The 20,314-nt window shown below is 39.6% G+C and overlaps 15 non-coding genes across 15 annotated transcripts; 8 read left to right on the top strand and 7 right to left on the bottom strand.

The window, feature by feature from the left end:
* The first annotated feature begins 1,488 nt into the window (after positions 1-1,488).
* On the top strand, positions 1,489-1,560 carry TRNAQ-CUG (transfer RNA glutamine (anticodon CUG)). The gene has a single exon. It is a non-coding gene; the product is annotated as a tRNA-Gln (tRNA).
* Positions 1,561-2,473: 913 nt separating this feature from the next.
* TRNAQ-UUG (transfer RNA glutamine (anticodon UUG)) lies at positions 2,474-2,545 on the bottom strand. Its single transcript has one exon. It is a non-coding gene; the product is annotated as a tRNA-Gln (tRNA).
* Positions 2,546-2,804: 259 nt separating this feature from the next.
* Positions 2,805-2,876, top strand: TRNAQ-CUG (transfer RNA glutamine (anticodon CUG)). The gene has a single exon. It is a non-coding gene; the product is annotated as a tRNA-Gln (tRNA).
* Positions 2,877-3,757: 881 nt separating this feature from the next.
* On the bottom strand, positions 3,758-3,829 carry TRNAQ-UUG (transfer RNA glutamine (anticodon UUG)). Its single transcript has one exon. It is a non-coding gene; the product is annotated as a tRNA-Gln (tRNA).
* Positions 3,830-6,199: 2,370 nt separating this feature from the next.
* TRNAQ-CUG (transfer RNA glutamine (anticodon CUG)) lies at positions 6,200-6,271 on the top strand. Its single transcript has one exon. It is a non-coding gene; the product is annotated as a tRNA-Gln (tRNA).
* Positions 6,272-7,184: 913 nt separating this feature from the next.
* On the bottom strand, positions 7,185-7,256 carry TRNAQ-UUG (transfer RNA glutamine (anticodon UUG)). Its single transcript has one exon. It is a non-coding gene; the product is annotated as a tRNA-Gln (tRNA).
* A 259-nt stretch (positions 7,257-7,515) lies between these two features.
* Positions 7,516-7,587, top strand: TRNAQ-CUG (transfer RNA glutamine (anticodon CUG)). The gene has a single exon. It is a non-coding gene; the product is annotated as a tRNA-Gln (tRNA).
* An 881-nt stretch (positions 7,588-8,468) lies between these two features.
* On the bottom strand, positions 8,469-8,540 carry TRNAQ-UUG (transfer RNA glutamine (anticodon UUG)). Its single transcript has one exon. It is a non-coding gene; the product is annotated as a tRNA-Gln (tRNA).
* A 2,381-nt stretch (positions 8,541-10,921) lies between these two features.
* Positions 10,922-10,993, top strand: TRNAQ-CUG (transfer RNA glutamine (anticodon CUG)). The gene has a single exon. It is a non-coding gene; the product is annotated as a tRNA-Gln (tRNA).
* Positions 10,994-12,228: 1,235 nt separating this feature from the next.
* TRNAQ-CUG (transfer RNA glutamine (anticodon CUG)) lies at positions 12,229-12,300 on the top strand. Its single transcript has one exon. It is a non-coding gene; the product is annotated as a tRNA-Gln (tRNA).
* An 881-nt stretch (positions 12,301-13,181) lies between these two features.
* Positions 13,182-13,253, bottom strand: TRNAQ-UUG (transfer RNA glutamine (anticodon UUG)). The gene has a single exon. It is a non-coding gene; the product is annotated as a tRNA-Gln (tRNA).
* A 2,381-nt stretch (positions 13,254-15,634) lies between these two features.
* Positions 15,635-15,706, top strand: TRNAQ-CUG (transfer RNA glutamine (anticodon CUG)). Its single transcript has one exon. It is a non-coding gene; the product is annotated as a tRNA-Gln (tRNA).
* A 911-nt stretch (positions 15,707-16,617) lies between these two features.
* On the bottom strand, positions 16,618-16,689 carry TRNAQ-UUG (transfer RNA glutamine (anticodon UUG)). Its single transcript has one exon. It is a non-coding gene; the product is annotated as a tRNA-Gln (tRNA).
* Positions 16,690-16,948: 259 nt separating this feature from the next.
* On the top strand, positions 16,949-17,020 carry TRNAQ-CUG (transfer RNA glutamine (anticodon CUG)). Its single transcript has one exon. It is a non-coding gene; the product is annotated as a tRNA-Gln (tRNA).
* Positions 17,021-17,901: 881 nt separating this feature from the next.
* Positions 17,902-17,973, bottom strand: TRNAQ-UUG (transfer RNA glutamine (anticodon UUG)). Its single transcript has one exon. It is a non-coding gene; the product is annotated as a tRNA-Gln (tRNA).
* Positions 17,974-20,314: the final 2,341 nt, after the last annotated feature.

Here is a 20,314-nt window from a genome sequence, read left to right as displayed (position 1 = left end):
CCTACATAAGTTAGAAATACTCCGGAAGAGTACTCAGTTTATGAAAAGGCGGTGCATCCCAAATAGAACTGTAAATGTAAGCTAGCAAGCAGACTGTGCACCCCTGTTTGGAACTATGACCTGTGTGTTGCCCTCTATTAACAGAACAATGTAACTGCAGCCCATGTCACATAAAATAGAAAGTAGAGATTATGCGAATTAACTCCCAGAAGAGCCTGTTGTCACCCCAAAAGGTGTCATCCTTTTCACACCAAGAAACATCCACACATAGATCCCTGCGAACCTCAAAAACGTACAGGAAACCCTGTCCAGCGCTTTGCTCCCAGAGGAGATAAGGTTGAAAAACCACCCTATGTTAAAAGTGTCCATAATCCATGCCAGCTGCCCTGTCTATAGAACCTGGCCGTTCGGGGCCTAGGGGCATGAGTGGAAGGGTTTAACCTGCCTGGGTTCTTGGGCATGGTTTCATCATGCCTCAGTTTACAATGGCACTCTGCCACTTTGTCAGGATTTAAAGAAGCCTGACTCCTGCAGAGCAAAAGATCTGATTATTTCCTTACATGTTTTGTACGTAAGAATGCGGATGGTGCTCTGAGCCTCCTATGGTGGTTATTAAGCATGGTATACATACCATAGCATGTAACTGTGCCTACAAATGGAACATTTTGTTCATTTATTAGGGAGTTGTGAAAATGGCAAAATCAAATTGCCATTACTGACACAGACCAGCTGCCGCTGTCCGGACATTTCATCGAAAGACATTTGGTCGAAAGACATTTGGTCGACGTAATTTGGTCGAAAGCCAAATGGTCGTTTTTTTTATTTATTTATATATATATTTTTTAGGTTGTAGTTTAGGGAAAAAAAGGGGTTTTTAGAAAAAAAGGGGGTTGGGGGGACCCCCCCAAACCCCCCCCCCCAAAAAAAAAGTGAAAATAAAAAACAAAGCAATTCGACCATTTGGTTTTCGACCAAATGGTTTCGACCAATTGTCCTGTCGACACATTTTTTTTGACGAAATGTCTGGCAACCCAGCTGCCGACTGTTGCTATTGACAGGAGTTCCAGGTGTATAAACTGAGGAGATCACCAGTTCAATTACCTGTGAACGCATTTTGAAGCTCATTCACAACCAGTTCATGCCCGTTCTCTCCATTTTGGCTTTCTGGCTGGCCGAGGGGCCCTTCAGTAATGTTCTTTGCTAACCATTACACCATGGGCCCCTTGCTGGTGCAACCTGACAGAGTTGTAACAGAAATGAGAATCGAGATCTCATGCATCATTTTAACAAACTCATATTCCTAGCCCACGGATATTATGCAAATGTGGAACTGTTTAGTTGGTTGTTGCGCAATAGCAAACTCTTTGCTTTACAGCTCATTTGGATAGGATTCTTCCTCTGGAGGCATAAGATAAAAGAATATTGCATACATTCTCTAAAAGGCTCTTTTTTTGCTGCAATGACGTTCATCATGTCACTCAGTATGTAGGTTCCATGGTGTAATGGTTAGCACTCTGGACTCTGAATCCAGCGTTCCGAGTTCAAATCTCGGTGGGACCTTGGGAATTACTGTGTTTGTTTTCCTCTCAGTGTCTTGTTTTAATAGCAATGACGCTGCTGTGTCGCCCACTTTCATAGCATTATTCCCTGGGTGCATTTGAAAAAAGAAAGATTTTCCATGGATGACGCTCTTTAGCCACAATGAAACCCACCACTTTCTGTGGTGTGAAAGACCCATGGTGTAATGGTAGCACCCTGGAGGTTGAATCCAATAATTTGCATTCAAATCTCTGTAAGAGTTTACCATCAGTCGAACCTTTCCCTTATCATTTATTGTGGATGTCTTCTTTGAAGAAAGGTATGATCCAACTAAAGTAAGTACATTCACGAATGGGCCCTTGGTCGGTACAAACAGTATTTATACACCTCAGGCCTTTTGTGAATTAAGAAAAGTGTGTTCTTCGTTCTATTTTTCATCTCAAACTGATACCTTCATTTTACAAACATGTAAAGGCTGTTAAGACGCTTGATTAATATCATTGATTCTGAATGTGGTCGCTTTTCATAGGATTAACCCTTTAACAATTTTGAAAGAGAATGGGGATACAATAGAGCTGCTTTTCCCAAAATGGTATTATTAATGTTGTTGCTGCATCTTCAAGTAAAAAGAGAATCCATTGGGTCACAGATTGAGCATGTTTCTTAACATTGAGTTAAGTTTGAAAATTTCAAATCTTTTATGTATGTTTCCGATGCAGATCTGCCCATCGACTCAGAATGACCTCACTGTTCATACATTTAAAAAAAATGCATAAAGGTTAAGGTGCTAGGCACAAAAGGGGATTTTTATGAAAAGTTATGCCAGAGAGTGAGAGCGAAAATGAATACCCTACACCACTAACCTTATGAATATTACTATCTTTGGCCTATAATTTAAGACAACAAGGAGACAAAGTGTGTTAGAGCAAGAGAGAGGTTCCACCGAGACTTGAACTCGGATCGCTGGATTCAAAGTCCAAAGTGCTAACCATTACACCATGGAACCCTTGTTGAGCAGAGCTTCATAAGGGCAATGAGAATATAGGGCACAGTCAAGATTTTTACTGACCTATAGTAACCGTTTACTGATATTATATCGAAGCAGCACTGTTGCTGTTGGATGCTGTGCAATCGCAAAGTATTGGCTTCATGTCTCATTTGGATCAAATTCTTCCTCTGGAGTCTAATGATATAGGAATATTACATATTTTCTCTGATGTGCTCTGTTTTTCCAGAATGAAGTGCATCATGCTACTGAATATGTGGGTTCCATGGTGTAATGGTTAGCACTCTGGACTCTGAATCCAGCGATCCGAGTTCAAGTCTCGGTGGGACCTTGGGGCTGCTTCTCTTTTAGAGTTGCCTTTCATTTGCAGATAGATATAACAGCAATAGCTTTGCTTTACAGCCCACTTTGATGGCAGTCTTCTTTGACCAAAGAATATTAATAGTTTCTGGGGATGACTCTCTTTTGCCACAAAGAAACTGCCCACTCTCATATCTCCAAAGCTCCAAGGTATAATGGCTATTAAACTGGCTTTTGATCTCAGCGATTTGCATTGAAAGCCCAGGAGGCCCCTAAAATCAGTTGAATTGTTTCCTGATAATTTAGAGTTTATTTCTTCTTTCGAGAAAGGTGTGATCCAAATAAAGTAAGTACATTTAAACAAGGGCACTTGATCAGTAAATGCACTACTTTCTAGAACGCATAACTCTTGTAAGTTATAAAAAGTTTGCTCTCCATACAGTTTGTCAACTCAAAGAATTACATTTTTTACACATTTAATAAGACCATCAAATTGCTTGAAACATAGGAATGATTGTGAAAGTGAATATGATTCACCAAAATAATTGTATAACATTTTTTAATGTTAATAAAATAGGGCTTTTTCCAATCTTTTCACATCAATGTTGTTTCTGCATGTTCCAGTGAGCAGAGAATCTACTGCACATAGTGTGTACATTTTTCTTTTCATAGAGTTAAGGTTGGACATTATTCATCTGTGGAAAATGTTTCTGAGAGATATCTGGGTGCCCACTCTGATTGACCTTAGGGATTGTACATTAACGATATGTAGTTGCATCACTGTATTGGTATCAGGCACCAAAATGCATTTAAATGTAATGTCGTGCAGAGAGAGTCGACTGAACTTCTGAATATTAACTCTGTTGAATTGTAATTTGAGAAATTAGAAAATGGAGTGTAAGAGCAAGATAACGGTCCCACCGAGACTTGAACTCGGATCGTTGGATTCAAAGTCCAAAGTGCTAACCATTACACCATGGAACCCTTGCAAGATGCACCTGAGAGCGTTGAATCAGAAATGGTAATATAGAGCACATTTACAATTTTTACAGATTCATAGTCCCAATTGACTGATATCATACAAACACAGCGATGTTGTCGATTGACGTTGTGCTATAGCAATCTCTGTGCTTTATAGAGCATGTAGATCAAATTCTTCCTCTTGAGGCATATGATTAAGCAATATTAAATATTGTTTCTGACTGCCTCTGTTTTGGCATAATGAAGTTCAGCATTTGCGGAAGTATTTAGGTTCCATGGTCTAATGGTTAGTAGGCTGGACTCTGAATTTAGTAATCTGACATGTTATAGCTATATTTTGTTTTCCTTTGGGTGTATTGTCATTTTATGCACATAGATTTCCTAGCAGTGGCTGTGATGAATAGTTCAATTTGATAGCAGCTTCCTTTTGAGAATTTGAAAAAAAAAGAATTAAATAGTCTCTCTGGATGACTCTGCTTTGATTTCTATGTGCACATCCCTTTTGCGTTTCAGAGGGATTGACCAACATACACAACAGTGCTTGGAAGACCTCTTCCTCCCTCATGGCATGTAAAGCTAACCTCTCTCCTACCGTGTGTTTTTTTACTTTTTAACCTCCCCTTCCGAGTCATGATCATGTAACTGAATTTACATTTTTAGATTTTAACTGCAGTAGTTGCTTGTTTTTCATTTTTATTTTTTGTGTACGCATACATCCCTTTTTGTGGGGAGGGGGGAGTGATGTCTGTTTACTTATATTAGCTAATATAGGTCATTTTATGTCCGCTTACAATATGTGTCAGGATTTTTTATGTCGTTTCCAATCAATGTCTAATATCAAGTGGTTTGCAGCAGTCATACAAAGGCACGTAACACCCCCAAAACACCTACATAAGTTAGAAATACTCCGGAAGAGTACTCAGTTTATGAAAAGGCGGTGAATCCCAAATAGAACTGTAAATGTAAGCTAGCAAGCAGACTGTGCACCCCTGTTTGGAACTATGACCTGTGTGTTGCCCTCTATTAACAGAACAATGTAACTGCAGCCCATGTCACATAAAATAGAAAGTAGAGATTATGCAAATTAACTCCCAGAAGAGCCTGGTGTCACCCCAAAAGGTGTCATGCTTTTCACACCAAGAAACATCCACACATAGATCCCTGCGAACCTCAAAAACGTACAGGAAACCCTGTCCAGCGCTTTGCTCCCAGAGGAGATAAGGTTGAAAAACCACCCTATGTTAAAAGTGTCCATAATCCATGCCAGCTGCCCTGTCTATAGAACCTGGCCGTTCGGGGCCTAGGGGCATGAGTGGAAGGGTTTAACCTGCCTGGGTTCTTGGGCATGGTTTCATCATGCCTCAGTTTACAATGGCACTCTGCCACTTTGTCAGGATTTAAAGAAGCCTGACTCCTGCAGAGCAAAAGATCTGATTATTTCCTTACATGTTTTGTACGTAAGAATGCGGATGGTGCTCTGAGCCTCCTATGGTGGTTATTAAGCATGGTATACATACCATAGCATGTAGCTGTGCCTACAAATGGAACATTTTGTTCATTTATTAGGGAGTTGTGAAAATGGCAAAATCAAATTGCCATTACTGACACAGACCAGCTGCCGCTGTCCGGACATTTCATCGAAAGACATTTGGTCGAAAGACATTTGGTCGACGTAATTTGGTCGAAAGCCAAATGGTCGTTTTTTTTATTTATTTATATATATATTTTTTAGGTTGTAGTTTAGGGAAAAAAAGGGGTTTTTAGAAAAAAAGGGGGTTGGGGGGACCCCCCCAAACCCCCCCCCCAAAAAAAATGTGAAAATAAAAAACAAAGCAATTCGACCATTTGGTTTTCGACCAAATGGTTTCGACCAATTGTCCTGTCGACACATTTTTTTTGACGAAATGTCTGGCAACCCAGCTGCCGACTGTTGCTATTGACAGGAGTTCCAGGTGTATAAACTGAGGAGATCACCAGTTCAATTACCTGTGAACGCATTTTGAAGCTCATTCACAACCAGTTCATGCCCGTTCTCTCCATTTTGGCTTTCTGGCTGGCCGAGGGGCCCTTCAGTAATGTTCTTTGCTAACCATTACACCATGGGCCCCTTGCTGGTGCAACCTGACAGAGTTGTAACAGAAATGAGAATCGAGATCTCATGCATCATTTTAACAAACTCATATTCCTAGCCCACGGATATTATGCAAATGTGGAACTGTTTAGTTGGTTGTTGCGCAATAGCAAACTCTTTGCTTTACAGCTCATTTGGATAGGATTCTTCCTCTGGAGGCATAAGATAAAAGAATATTGCATACATTCTCTAAAAGGCTCTTTTTTTGCTGCAATGACGTTCATCATGTCACTCAGTATGTAGGTTCCATGGTGTAATGGTTAGCACTCTGGACTCTGAATCCAGCGATCCGAGTTCAAATCTCGGTGGGACCTTGGGAATTACTGTGTTTGTTTTCCTCTCAGTGTCTTGTTTTAATAGCAATGACGCTGCTGTGTCGCCCACTTTCATAGCATTATTCCCTGGGTGCATTTGAAAAAAGAAAGATTTTCCATGGATGACGCTCTTTAGCCACAATGAAACCCACCACTTTCTGTGGTGTGAAAGACCCATGGTGTAATGGTAGCACCCTGGAGGTTGAATCCAATAATTTGCATTCAAATCTCTGTAAGAGTTTACCATCAGTCGAACCTTTCCCTTATCGTTTATTGTGGATGTCTTCTTTGAAGAAAGGTATGATCCAACTAAAGTAAGTACATTCACGAATGGGCCCTTGGTCGGTACAAACAGTATTTATACACCTCAGGCCTTTTGTGAATTAAGAAAAGTGTGTTCTTCGTTCTATTTTTCATCTCAAACTGATACCTTAATTTTACAAACATGTAAAGGCTGTTAAGACGCTTGATTAATATCATTGATTCTGAATGTGGTCGCTTTTCATAGGATTAACCCTTTAACAATTTTGAATGAGAATGGGGATACAATAGAGCTGCTTTTCCCAAAATGGTATTATTAATGTTGTTGCTGCATCTTCAAGTAAAAAGAGAATCCATTGGGTCACAGATTGAGCATGTTTCTTAACATTGAGTTAAGTTTGAAAATTTCAAATCTTTTATGTATGTTTCCGATGCAGATCTGCCCATCGACTCAGAATGACCTCACTGTTCATACATTTAAAAAAAATGCATAAAGGTTAAGGTTCTAGGCACAAAAGGGGATTTTTATGAAAAGTTATGCCAGAGAGTGAGAGCGAAAATGAATACCCTACACCACTAACCTTATGAATATTACTATCTTTGGCCTATAATTTAAGACAACAAGGAGACAAAGTGTGTTAGAGCAAGAGAGAGGTTCCACCGAGACTTGAACTCGGATCGCTGGATTCAAAGTCCAAAGTGCTAACCATTACACCATGGAACCCTTGTTGAGCAGAGCTTCATAAGGGCAATGAGAATATAGGGCACAGTCAAGATTTTTACTGACCTATAGTAACCGTTTACTGATATTATATCGAAGCAGCACTGTTGCTGTTGGATGCTGTGCAATCGCAAAGTATTGGCTTCATGTCTCATTTGGATCAAATTCTTCCTCTGGAGTCTAATGATATAGGAATATTACATATTTTCTCTGATGTGCTCTGTTTTTCCAGAATGAAGTGCATCATGCTACTGAATATGTGGGTTCCATGGTGTAATGGTTAGCACTCTGGACTCTGAATCCAGCGATCCGAGTTCAAGTCTCGGTGGGACCTTGGGGCTGCTTCTCTTTTAGAGTTGCCTTTCATTTGCAGATAGATATAACAGCAATAGCTTTGCTTTACAGCCCACTTTGATGGCAGTCTTCTTTGACCAAAGAATATTAATAGTTTCTGGGGATGACTCTCTTTTGCCACAAAGAAACTGCCCACTCTCATATCTCCAAAGCTCCAAGGTATAATGGCTATTAAACTGGCTTTTGATCTCAGCGATTTGCATTGAAAGCCCAGGAGGCCCCTAAAATCAGTTGAATTGTTTCCTGATAATTTAGAGTTTATTTCTTCTTTCGAGAAAGGTGTGATCCAAATAAAGTAAGTACATTTAAACAAGGGCACTTGATCAGTAAATGCACTACTTTCTAGAACGCATAACTCTTGTAAGTTATAAAAAGTTTGCTCTCCATACAGTTTGTCAACTCAAAGAATTACATTTTTTACACATTTAATAAGACCATCAAATTGCTTGAAACATAGGAATGATTGTGAAAGTGAATATGATTCACCGAAATAATTGTATAACATTTTTTAATGTTAATAAAATAGGGCTTTTTCCAATCTTTTCACATCAATGTTGTTTCTGCATGTTCCAGTGAGCAGAGAATCTACTGCACATAGTGTGTACATTTTTCTTTTCATAGAGTTAAGGTTGGACATTATTCATCTGTGGAAAATTTTTCTGAGAGATATCTGGGTGCCCACTCTGATTGACCTTAGGGATTGTACATTAACGATATGTAGTTGCATCACTGTATTGGTATCAGGCACCAAAGTGCATTTAAATGTAATGTCGTGCAGAGAGAGTCGACTGAACTTCTGAATATTAACTCTGTTGAATTGTAATTTGAGAAATTAGAAAATGGAGTGTAAGAGCAAGATAACGGTCCCACCGAGACTTGAACTCGGATCGTTGGATTCAAAGTCCAAAGTGCTAACCATTACACCATGGAACCCTTGCAAGATGCACCTGAGAGCGTTGAATCAGAAATGGCAATATAGAGCACATTTACAATTTTTACAGATTCATAGTCCCAATTGACTGATATCATACAAACACAGCGATGTTGTCGATTGACGTTGTGCTATAGCAATCTCTGTGCTTTATAGAGCATGTAGATCAAATTCTTCCTCTTGAGGCATATGATTAAGCAATATTAAATATTGTTTCTGACTGCCTCTGTTTTGGCATAATGAAGTTCAGCATTTGCGGAAGTATTTAGGTTCCATGGTCTAATGGTTAGTAGGCTGGACTCTGAATTTAGTAATCTGACATGTTATAGCTATATTTTGTTTTCCTTTGGGTGTATTGTCATTTTATGCACATAGATTTCCTAGCAGTGGCTGTGATGAATAGTTCAATTTGATAGCAGCTTCCTTTTGAGAATTTGAAAAAAAAAGAATTAAATAGTCTCTCTGGATGACTGTGCTTTGATTTCTATGTGCACATCCCTTTTGCGTTTCAGAGGGATTGACCAACATACACAACAGTGCTTGGAAGACCTCTTCCTCCCTCATGGCATGTAAAGCTAACCTCTCTCCTACCGTGTGTTTTTTTACTTTTTAACTTCCCCTTCCGAGTCATGATCATGTAACTGAATTTACATTTTTAGATTTTAACTGCAGTAGTTGCTTGTTTTTCATTTTTATTTTTTGTGTACGCATACATCCCTTTTTGTGGGGAGGGGGGAGTGATGTCTGTTTACTTATATTAGCTAATATAGGTCATTTTATGTCCGCTTACAATATGTGTCAGGATTTTTTATGTCGTTTCCAATCAATGTCTAATATCAAGTGGTTTGCAGCAGTCATACAAAGGCACGTAACACCCCCAAAACACCTACATAAGTTAGAAATCCTCCGGAAGAGTACTCAGTTTATGAAAAGGCGGTGAATCCCAAATAGAACTGTAAATGTAAGCTAGCAAGCAGACTGTGCACCCCTGTTTGAAACTATGACCTGTGTGTTGCCCTCTATTAACAGAACAATGTAACTGCAGCCCATGTCACATAAAATAGAAAGTAGAGATTATGCAAATTAACTCCCAGAAGAGCCTGGTGTCACCCCAAAAGGTGTCATGCTTTTCACACCAAGAAACATCCACACATAGATCCCTGCGAACCTCAAAAACGTACAGGAAACCCTGTCCAGCGCTTTGCTCCCAGAAGAGATAAGGTTGAAAAACCACCCTATGTTAAAAGTGTCCATAATCCATGCCAGCTGCCCTGTCTATAGAACCTGGCCGTTCGTGGCCGCTCGGGGCCTAGGGGCATGAGTTGAAGGGTTTAACCTGCCTGGGTTCTTGGGCATGGTTTCATCATGCCTCAGTTTACAATGGCACTCTGAAACTTTGTCAGGCTTTAAAGAAGCCTGACTCCTGCAGAGCAAAAGATCTGATTATTTCCTTACATGTTTTGTACGTAAGAATGCGGATGGTGCTCTGAGCCTCCTATGGTGGTTATTAAGCATGGTATACATACCATAGCATGTAACTGTGCCTACAAATGGAACATTTTGTTCATTTATTAGGGAGTTGTGAAAATGGCAAAATCAAATTGCCATTACTGACACAGACCAGCTGCCGCTGTCCGGACATTTCGTCGAAAGACATTTCGTCGAAAGACATTTGGTCGACGTAATTTGGTCGAAAGCCAAATGGTCGGTTTTTTTATTTATTTATATATATATTTTTTAGGTTGTAGTTTAGGGAAAAAAAGGGGTTTTTAGAAAAAAAGGGGGTTGGGGGGACCCCCCCAAACCCCCCCCCCAAAAAAAAATGTGAAAATAAAAAACAAAGCAATTCGACCATTTGGTTTTCGACCAAATGGTTTCGACCAATTGTCCTGTCGACAAATTTTTTTCGACGAAATGTCTGGCAACCCAGCTGCCGACTGTTGCTATTGACAGGAGTTCCAGGTGTATAAACTGAGGAGATCACCAGTTCAATTACCTGTGAACGCATTTTGAAGCTCATTCACAACCAGTTCATGCCCGTTCTCTCCATTTTGGCTTTCTGGCTGGCCGAGGGGCCCTTCAGTAATGTTCTTTGCTAACCATTACACCATGGGCCCCTTGCTGGTGCAACCTGACAGAGTTGTAACAGAAATGAGAATCGAGATCTCATGCATCATTTTAACAAACTCATATTCCTAGCCCACGGATATTATGCAAATGTGGAACTGTTTAGTTGGTTGTTGCGCAATAGCAAACTCTTTGCTTTACAGCTCATTTGGATAGGATTCTTCCTCTGGAGGCATAAGATAAAAGAATATTGCATACATTCTCTAAAAGGCTCTTTTTTTGCTGCAATGACGTTCATCATGTCACTAAGTATGTAGTTTCCATGGTGTAATGGTTAGCACTCTGGACTCTGAATCCAGCGATCCGAGTTCAAATCTCGGTGGGACCTTGGGAATTACTGTGTTTGTTTTCCTCTCAGTGTCTTGTTTTAATAGCAATGACGCTGCTGTGTCGCCCACTTTCATAGCATTATTCCCTGGGTGCATTTGAAAAAAGAAAGATTTTCCATGGATGACGCTCTTTAGCCACAATGAAACCCACCACTTTCTGTGGTGTGAAAGACCCATGGTGTAATGGTAGCACCCTGGAGGTTGAATCCAATAATTTGCATTCAAATCTCTGTAAGAGTTTACCATCAGTCGAACCTTTCCCTTATCGTTTATTGTGGATGTCTTCTTTGAAGAAAGGTATGATCCAACTAAAGTAAGTACATTCACGAATGGGCCCTTGGTCGGTACAAACAGTATTTATACACCTCAGGCCTTTTGTGAATTAAGAAAAGTGTGTTCTTCGTTCTATTTTTCATCTCAAACTGATACCTTCATTTTACAAACATGTAAAGGCTGTTAAGACGCTTGATTAATATCATTGATTCTGAATGTGGTCGCTTTTCATAGGATTAACCCTTTAACAATTTTGAAAGAGAATGGCGATACAATAGAGCTGCTTTTCCCAAAATGGTATTATTAATGTTGTTGCTGCATCTTCAAGTAAAAAGAGAATCCATTGGGTCACAGATTGAGCATGTTTCTTAACATTGAGTTAAGTTTGAAAATTTCAAATCTTTTATGTATGTTTCCGATGCAGATCTGCCCATCGACTCAGAAAGACCTCACTGTTCATACATTTAAAAAAAATGCATAAAGGTTAAGGTGCTAGGCACAAAAGTGGATTTTTATGAAAAGTTATGCCAGAGAGTGAGAGCGAAAATGAATACCCTACACCACTAACCTTATGAATATTACTATCTTTGGCCTATAATTTAAGACAACAAGGAGACAAAGTGTGTTAGAGCAAGAGAGAGGTTCCACCGATCGGATCGCTGGATTCAAAGTCCAAAGTGCTAACCATTACACCATGGAACCCTTGTTGAGCAGAGCTTCATAAGGGCAATGAGAATATAGGGCACAGTCAAGATTTTTACTGACCTATAGTAACCGTTTACTGATATTATATCGAAGCAGCACTGTTGCTGTTGGATGCTGTGCAATCGCAAAGTATTGGCTTCATGTCTCATTTGGATCAAATTCTTCCTCTGGAGTCTAATGATATAGGAATATTACATATTTTCTCTGATGTGCTCTGTTTTTCCAGAATGAAGTGCATCATGCTACTGAATATGTGGGTTCCATGGTGTAATGGTTAGCACTCTGGACTCTGAATCCAGCGATCCGAGTTCAAGTCTCGGTGGGACCTTGGGGCTGCTTCTCTTTTAGAGTTGCCTTTCATTTGCAGATAGATATAACAGCAATAGCTTTGCTTTACAGCCCACTTTGATGGCAGTCTTCTTTGACCAAAGAATATTAATAGTTTCTGGGGATGACTCTCGTTTGCCACAAAGAAACTGCCCACTCTCATATCTCCAAAGCTCCAAGGTATAATGGCTATTAAACTGGCTTTTGATCTCTGCGATTTGCATTGAAAGCCCAGGAGGCCCCTAAAATCAGTTGAATTGTTTCCTGATAATTTAGAGTTTATTTCTTCTTTCGAGAAAGGTGTGATCCAAATAAAGTAAGTACATTTAAACAAGGGCACTTGATCAGTAAATGCACTACTTTCTAGAACTCATAACTCTTGTAAGTTATAAAAAGTTTGCTCTCCATACAGTTTGTCAACTCAAAGAATTACATTTTTTACACATTTAATAAGACCATCAAATTGCTTGAAACATAGGAATGATTGTGAAAGTGAATATGATTCACCAAAATAATTGTATAACATTTTTTAATGTTAATAAAATAGGGCTTTTTCCAATCTTTTCACATCAATGTTGTTTCTGCATGTTCCAGTGAGCAGAGAATCTACTGCACATAGTGTGTACATTTTTCTTTTCATAGAGTTAAGGTTGGACATTATTCATCTGTGGAAAATGTTTCTGAGAGATATCTGGGTGCCCACTCTGATTGACCTTAGGGATTGTACATTAACGATATGTAGTTGCATCACTGTATTGGTATCAGGCACCAAAGTGCATTTAAATGTAATGTCGTGCAGAGAGAGTCGACTGAACTTCTGAATATTAACTCTGTTGAATTGTAATTTGAGAAATTAGAAAATGGAGTGTAAGAGCAAGATAACGGTCCCACCGAGACTTGAACTCGGATCGTTGGATTCAAAGTCCAAAGTGCTAACCATTACACCATGGAACCCTTGCAAGATGCACCTGAGAGCGTTGAATCAGAAATGGCAATATAGAGCACATTTACAATTTTTACAGATTCATAGTCCCAATTGACTGATATCATACAAACACAGCGATGTTGTCGATTGACGTTGTGCTATAGCAATCTCTGTGCTTTATAGAGCATGTAGATCAAATTCTTCCTCTTGAGGCATATGATTAAGCAATATTAAATATTGTTTCTGACTGCCTCTGTTTTGGCATAATGAAGTATAGCATTTGCGGAAGTATTTAGGTTCCATGGTCTAATGGTTAGTAGGCTGGACTCTGAATTTAGTAATCTGACATGTTATAGCTATATTTTGTTTTCCTTTGGGTGTATTGTCATTTTATGCACATAGATTTCCTAGCAGTGGCTGTGATGAATAGTTCAATTTGATAGCAGCTTCCTTTTGAGAATTTGAAAAAAAAAGAATTAAATAGTCTCTCTGGATGACTCTGCTTTGATTTCTATGTGCACATCCCTTTTGCGTTTCAGAGGGATTGACCAACATACACAACAGTGCTTGGAAGACCTCTTCCTCCCTCATGGCATGTAAAGCTAACCTCTCTCCTACCGTGTGTTTTTTTACTTTTTAACTTCCCCTTCCGAGTCATGATCATGTAACTGAATTTACATTTTTAGATTTTAACTGCAGTAGTTGCTTGTTTTTCATTTTTATTTTTTGTGTACGCATACATCCCTTTTTGTGGGGAGGGGGGAGTGATGTCTGTTTACTTATATTAGCTAATATAGGTCATTTTATGTCCGCTTACAATATGTGTCAGGATTTTTTATGTCGTTTCCAATCAATGTCTAATATCAAGTGGTTTGCAGCAGTCATACAAAGGCACGTAACACCCCCAAAACACCTACATAAGTTAGAAATACTCCGGAAGAGTACTCAGTTTATGAAAAGGCGGTGAATCCCAAATAGAACTGTAAATGTAAGCTAGCAAGCAGACTGTGCACCCCTGTTTGGAACTATGACCTGTGTGTTGCCCTCTATTAACAGAACAATGTAACTGCAGCCCATGTCACATAAAATAGAAAGTAGAGATTATGCAAATTAACTCCCAGAAGAGCCTGGTGTCACCCCAAAAGGTGTCATGCTTTTCACACCAAGAAACATCCACACATAGATCCCTGCGAACCTCAAAAACGTACAGGAAACCCTGTCCAGCGCTTTGCTCCCAGAGGAGATAAGGTTGAAAAACCACCCTATGTTAAAAGTGTCCATAATCCATGCCAGCTGCCCTGTCTATAGAACCTGGCCGTTTGGGGCCGTTCGGGGCCTAGGGGCATGAGTGGAAGGGTTTAACCTGCCTGGGTTCTTGGGCATGGTTTCATCATGCCTCAGTTTACAATGGCACTCTGCCACTTTGTCAGGCTTTAAAGAAGCCTGACTCCTGCAGAGCAAAAGATCTGATTATTTCCTTACATGTTTTGTACGTAAGAATGCGGATGGTGCTCTGAGCCTCCTATGGTGGTTATTAAGCATGGTATACATACCATAGCATGTAACTGTGCCTACAAATGGAACATTTTGTTCATTTATTAGGGAGTTGTGAAAATGGCAAAATCAAATTGCCATTACTGACACAGACCAGCTGCCGCTGTCCGGACATTTCGTCGAAAGACATTTCGTCGAAAGACATTTGGTCGACGTAATTTGGTCGAAAGCCAAATGGTCGGTTTTTTTATTTATTTATATATATATTTTTTAGGTTGTAGTTTAGGGAAAAAAAGGGGTTTTTAGAAAAAAAGGGGGTTGGGGGGACCCCCCCAAACCCCCCCCCCCAAAAAAAATGTGAAAATAAAAAACAAAGCAATTCGACCATTTGGTTTTCGACCAAATGGTTTCGACCAATTGTCCTGTCGACAAATTTTTTTCGACGAAATGTCTGGCAACCCAGCTGCCGACTGTTGCTATTGACAGGAGTTCCAGGTGTATAAACTGAGGAGATCACCAGTTCAATTACCTGTGAACGCATTTTGAAGCTCATTCACAACCAGTTCATGCCCGTTCTCTCCATTTTGGCTTTCTGGCTGGCCGAGGGGCCCTTCAGTAATGTTCTTTGCTAACCATTACACCATGGGCCCCTTGCTGGTGCAACCTGACAGAGTTGTAACAGAAATGAGAATCGAGATCTCATGCATCATTTTAACAAACTCATATTCCTAGCCCACGGATATTATGCAAATGTGGAACTGTTTAGTTGGTTGTTGCGCAATAGCAAACTCTTTGCTTTACAGCTCATTTGGATAGGATTCTTCCTCTGGAGGCATAAGATAAAAGAATATTGCATACATTCTCTAAAAGGCTCTTTTTTTGCTGCAATGACGTTCATCATGTCACTAAGTATGTAGGTTCCATGGTGTAATGGTTAGCACTCTGGACTCTGAATCCAGCGTTCCGAGTTCAAATCTCGGTGGGACCTTGGGAATTACTGTGTTTGTTTTCCTCTCAGTGTCTTGTTTTAATAGCAATGACGCTGCTGTCGCCCACTTTCATAGCATTATTCCCTGGGTGCATTTGAAAAAAGAAAGATTTTCCATGGATGACGCTCTTTAGCCACAATGAAACCCACCACTTTCTGTGGTGTGAAAGACCCATGGTGTAATGGTAGCACCCTGGAGGTTGAATCCAATAATTTGCATTCAAATCTCTGTAAGAGTTTACCATCAGTCGAACCTTTCCCTTATCGTTTATTGTGGATGTCTTCTTTGAAGAAAGGTATGATCCAACTAAAGTAAGTACATTCACGAATAGGCCCTTGGTCGGTACAAACAGTATTTATACACCTCAGGCCTTTTGTGAATTAAGAAAAGTGTGTTCTTCGTTCTATTTTTCATCTCAAACTGATACCTTCATTTTACAAACATGTAAAGGCTGTTAAGACGCTTGATTAATATCATTGATTCTGAATGTGGTCGCTTTTCATAGGATTAACCCTTTAACAATTTTGAAAGAGAATGGCGATACAATAGAGCTGCTTTTCCCAAAATGGTATTATTAATGTTGTTGCTGCATCTTCAAGTAAAAAGAGAATCCATTGGGTCACAGATTGAGCATGTTTCTTAACATTGAGTTAAGTTTGAAAATTTCAAATCTTTTATGTATGTTTCCGATGCAGATCTGCCCATCGACTCAGAATGACCTCACTGTTCATACATTTAAAAAAAATGCATAAAGGTTAAGGTGCTAGGCACAAAAGTGGATTTTTATGAAAAGTTATGCCAGAGAGTGAGAGCGAAAATGAATACCCTACACCACTAACCTTATGAATATTACTATCTTTGGCCTATAATTTAAGACAACAAGGAGACAAAGTGTGTTAGAGCAAGAGAGAGGTTCCAGCGAGACTTGAACTCGGATTGCTGGATTCAAAGTCCAAAGTGCTAACCATTACACCATGGAACCCTTGTTGAGCAGAGCTTCATAAGGGCAATGAGAATATAGGGCACAGTCAAGATTTTTACTGACCTATAGTAACCGTTTACTGATATTATATCGAAGCAGCACTGTTGCTGTTGGATGCTGTGCAATCGCAAAGTATTGGCTTCATGTCTCATTTGGATCAAATTCTTCCTCTGGAGTCTAATGATATAGGAATATTACATATTTTCTCTGATGTGCTCTGTTTTTCCAGAATGAAGTGCATCATGCTACTGAATATGTGGGTTCCATGGTGTAATGGTTAGCACTCTGGACTCTGAATCCAGCGATCTGAGTTCAAGTCTCGGTGGGACCTTGGGGCTGCTTCTCTTTTAGAGTTGCCTTTCATTTGCAGATAGATATAACAGCAATAGCTTTGCTTTACAGCCCACTTTGATGGCAGTCTTCTTTGACCAAAGAATATTAATAGTTTCTGGGGATGACTCTCTTTTGCCACAAAGAAACTGCCCACTCTCATATCTCCAAAGCTCCAAGGTATAATGGCTATTAAACTGGCTTTTGATCTCAGCGATTTGCATTGAAAGCCCAGGAGGCCCCTAAAATCAGTTGAATTGTTTCCTGATAATTTAGAGTTTATTTCTTCTTTCGAGAAAGGTGTGATCCAAATAAAGTAAGTACATTTAAACAAGGGCACTTGATCAGTAAATGCACTACTTTCTAGAACTCATAACTCTTGTAAGTTATAAAAAGTTTGCTCTCCATACAGTTTGTCAACTCAAAGAATTACATTTTTGACACATTTAATAAGACCATCAAATTGCTTGAAACATAGGAATGATTGTGAAAGTGAATATGATTCACCAAAATAATTGTATAACATTTTTTAATGTTAATAAAATAGGGCTTTTTCCAATCTTTTCACATCAATGTTGTTTCTGCATGTTCCAGTGAGCAGAGAATCTACTGCACATAGTGTGTACATTTTTCTTTTCATAGAGTTAAGGTTGGACATTATTCATCTGTGGAAAATGTTTCTGAGAGATATCTGGGTGCCCACTCTGATTGACCTTAGGGATTGTACATTAATGATATGTAGTTGCATCACTGTATTGGTATCAGGCACCAAAGTGCATTTAAATGTAATGTCGTGCAGAGAGAGTCGACTGAACTTCTGAATATTAACTCTGTTGAATTGTAATTTGAGAAATTAGAAAATGGAGTGTAAGAGCAAGATAACGGTCCCACCGAGACTTGAACTCGGATCGTTGGATTCAAAGTCCAAAGTGCTAACCATTACACCATGGAACCCTTGCAAGATGCACCTGAGAGTGTTGAATCAGAAATGGCAATATAGAGCACATTTACAATTTTTACAGATTCATAGTCCCAATTGACTGATATCATACAAACACAGCGATGTTGTCGATTGACGTTGTGCTATAGCAATCTCTGTGCTTTATAGAGCATGTAGATCAAATTCTTCCTCTTGAGGCATATGATTAAGCAATATTAAATATTGTTTCTGACTGCCTCTGTTTTGGCATAATGAAGTTCAGCATTTGCGGAAGTATTTAGGTTCCATGGTCTAATGGTTAGTAGGCTGGACTCTGAATTTAGTAATCTGACATGTTATAGCTATATTTTGTTTTCCTTTGGGTGTATTGTCATTTTATGCACATAGATTTCCTAGCAGTGGCTGTGATGAATAGTTCAATTTGATAGCAGCTTCCTTTTGAGAATTTGAAAAAAAAGGAATTAAATAGTCTCTCTGGATGACTCTGCTTTGATTTCTATGTGCACATCCCATTTGCGTTTCAGAGGGATTGACCAACATACACAACAGTGCTTGGAAGACCTCTTCCTCCCTCATGGCATGTAAAGCTAACCTCTCTCCTACCGTGTGTTTTTTTACTTTTTAACTTCCCCTTCCGAGTCATGATCATGTAACTGAATTTACATTTTTAGATTTTAACTGCAGTAGTTGCTTGTTTTTCATTTTTATTTTTTGTGTACGCATACATCCCTTTTTGTGGGGAGGGGGGAGTGATGTCTGTTTACTTATATTAGCTAATATAGGTCATTTTATGTCCGCTTACAATATGTGTCAGGATTTTTTATGTCGTTTCCAATCAATGTCTAATATCAAGTGGTTTGCAGCAGTCATACAAAGGCACGTAACACCCCCAAAACACCTACATAAGTTAGAAATACTCCGGAAGAGTACTCAGTTTATGAAAAGGCGGTGAATCCCAAATAGAACTGTAAATGTAAGCTAGCAAGCAGACTGTGCACCCCTGTTTGGAACTATGACCTGTGTGTTGCCCTCTATTAACAGAACAATGTAACTGCAGCCCATGTCACATAAAATAGAAAGTAGAGATTATGCAAATTAACTCCCAGAAGAGCCTGGTGTCACCCCAAAAGGTGTCATGCTTTTCACACCAAGAAACATCCACACATAGATCCCTGCGAACCTCAAAAACGTACAGGAAACCCTGTCCAGCGCTTTGCTCCCAGAGGAGTTAAGGTTGAAAAACCACCCTATGTTAAAAGTGTCCATAATCCATGCCAGCTGCCCTGTCTATAGAACCTGGCCGTTCGTGGCCATTCGGGGCCTAGGGGCATGAGTGGAAGGGTTTAACCTGCCTGGGTTCTTGGGCATGGTTTCATCATGCCTCAGTTTACAATGGCACTCTGCCACTTTGTCAGGCTTTAAAGAAGCCTGACTCCTGCAGAGCAAAAGATCTGATTATTTCCTTACGTGTTTTGTACGTAAGAATGCGGATGGTGCTCTGAGCCTCCTATGGTGGTTATTAAGCATGGTATACATACCATAGCATGTAACTGTGCCTACAAATGGAACATTTTGTTCATTTATTAGGGAGTTGTGAAAATGGCAAAATCAAATTGCCATTACTGACACAGACCAGCTGCCGCTGTCCGGACATTTCGTCGAAAGACATTTCGTCGAAAGACATTTCGTCGAAAGACATTTGGTCGAAAGCCAAATGGTCGTTTTTTTTATTTATTTATATATATATTTTTTAGGTTGTAGTTTAGGGAAAAAAAGGGGTTTTTAGAAAAAAAGGGGGTTGGGGGGACCCCCCCAAACCCCCCCCAAAAAAATGTGAAAATAAAAAACAAAGCAATTCGACCATTTGGTTTTCGACCAAATGGTTTCGACCAATTGTCCTGTCGACAAATTTTTTACGACGAAATGTCTGGCAACCCAGCTGCCGACTGTTGCTATTGACAGGAGTTCCAGTTGTATAAACTGAGGAGATCACCAGTTCAATTACCTGTGAACGCATTTTGAAGCTCATTCACAACCAGTTCATGCCCGTTCTCTCCATTTTGGCTTTCTGGCTGGCCGAGGGGCCCTTCAGTAATGTTCTTTGCTAACCATTACACCATGGGCCCCTTGCTGGTGCAACCTGACAGAGTTGTAACAGAAATGAGAATCGAGATCTCATGCATCATTTTAACAAACTCATATTCCTAGCCCACGGATATTATGCAAATGTGGAACTGTTTAGTTGGTTGTTGCGCAATAGCAAACTCTTTGCTTTACAGCTCATTTGGATAGGATTCTTCCTCTGGAGGCATAAGATAAAAGAATATTGCATACATTCTCTAAAAGGCTCTTTTT

The sequence above is a fragment of the Ambystoma mexicanum genome, chromosome 5p (assembly GCF_040938575.1).
Source record: "Ambystoma mexicanum isolate Mex_15411 chromosome 5p, UKY_AmexF1_1, whole genome shotgun sequence".
Lineage (NCBI taxonomy): Eukaryota > Metazoa > Chordata > Amphibia > Caudata > Ambystomatidae > Ambystoma > Ambystoma mexicanum.
This window is presented reverse-complemented; position numbering and strand designations above follow the sequence as displayed.